The sequence below is a fragment of the Terrapene carolina genome, unplaced genomic scaffold (genome assembly GCF_002925995.2).
Source record: "Terrapene carolina triunguis isolate 2854851 unplaced genomic scaffold, T_m_triunguis-2.0 Scaffold616, whole genome shotgun sequence".
NCBI classification, from domain to species: Eukaryota; Metazoa; Chordata; order Testudines; family Emydidae; genus Terrapene; species Terrapene triunguis.
The window spans coordinates 267965-269844 of record NW_020664967.1 but is presented as its reverse complement, the minus strand read 5'-3'; positions in this window follow the sequence as shown (position 1 = coordinate 269844).

The window sequence follows — 1880 nt, the reverse complement described above, 5'->3', positions numbered from 1 at the left end:
TATCCTGGGGCCATGGGGGCTGCAAAGGTAACCCCCTGCACCCCCATGCCCTCCAAAACACGGAGGAACCCATAAAACCCCACCTTTCCCTCTGGGCCCCCCACCCCAGGGGACACAGAGGAGGAGGCCCCCCCTGCTCCGTGTGGGGCGGGCTCCCCGATAACAGATCGGCCGGGAGCAGGTAATCCTCGCCCGGCGACACTTGCACATGAAACAAATTATCCCCCAGACGCCACAGCCTTGATTGTCTCTGCCAGCGACAATTCCTCACCACGGGCTTTTAATCCCAGCCTCCGTCCTTCTTCCTCCCCCGGGGACGGGGGGGGGGCAGACGTGTCCTCCCACCTGCTGTGAATAAACCGTCACAGCCTGGAGGGGCTTTTGGTTGTTGGGGAGCTGGGGGGGCAGGGCTGGGATAACGGGGGCTGCGGGTTGGGGGTGAGGGGCACCGGCAGGGCTGGGATAACGGGGGCTGCGGGTCGGGGGTGGGGGGTGCCGGCAGAGCAGGGGGGGGGCAGGTTTTGCACCGGGGGCGGTGGGGGGGTTGGTTCTACACTGACCCCCCGCTCCCAGGAGAGATTGGGGGGGGATCACGTTCCCCTGCGATTCCCCCCCCCTCATTTTTCATTCTGCCGTCTGACCTCCGGCGCGGTGCGGGATCCCTTTTAATACCAATCCGGCCGTGCCGAGCGCGCGGGGACGGGAACTTTGAAATGCAATTTATGGTCTTGCCTGATAAGATCTTATAAAATTTCCCGGCCACACTCGAAATTACATTTCCATAGCGCAGTCGAACTGATCTCCGTGAGTATATGACACTTGCCACTTTTATGGCTACATTTATTGCAATAATAAAGTGAAATGGTGGACGGGGGGGGGCGGGAGGGGGGACGGGGGGGCCTGGCGGGGGAACGCCTGGGTCATTCCACAGTTTTCTGGCTGCGGGGAAAACTTTGCTTGCAAAGGACAAGCTCGACTGGCACCTTTGTGTGCTCCCGGGAGTGGGGGGAGGGGAGCAGGGCAGCACCCCTCCCCCGCAGGGTGAAACCCCTCACTCCCTTTCTGAGTCATGCCCAGGGAAATGGAAATCTCCCTGCTTTAGAGATGGGGGAAACTGAGGCACGGCTGGAGGGGGTGGGGCGTGGGAAGTGACTCGCAGAGGAAGGAGCAGAACCCAGGGCTCCTGACTCTCTGCCCCGGCGCTCTAAGCACTAGACCCCACTGGAGAGAGAACCCAGGCGTCCTGGCTCCCCCTTCCCCAACCCCGCGAGGCCGCGTCTGGCTTTTCTCCGGGCGGCGCAGGGAGGGATCGACTCAGCCCAGCTCAAAGCCCTCGACAAGCCGCTCGCGGCCAGGCCGGGAGGAGACGGGTCGCGCTCCGGCCGCCCTCACACGCGGGATAATCACAAGTCTTAATAACCTGCCGGCACCGGGGATCTCACTCCCGACTTGCAGCCCCCTGCCAGCCTGGCCTGTCAGTGCCCCTCACTCCCGACCCACAGCCCTGAACTCCTGCCAGGGGGCTGCTGGCAGTTTTCCTGGTGCTGGCTCTGGGCTAAGATCTCTGTTTCTCAGACTTTACCCAGGGCTGACGAGTTGGGCTAGAACTCAGCACTGCCTGCTCCAGACGCACCAGCCCTGAGCTAAAGGAGAATCTCCATCAGCCATTAGCAGTGTAGGGACCGTGACACGTGATTCCAGCCAGCGGAGGCAGTGCTGTGACATCATAGGGGAGCCTCCACCCTCCTCCTGCCATTTGGACCTCTGACATCACATCTGTTCCCCACGGGGCTGGCTGTGATGTCATAGGGGAGGGGCTGTGAGCTCAGAGCGGGCGGGGGCAGGGCCACGGACCCTTGGGCAAAGAGCCCCCCCCGCGA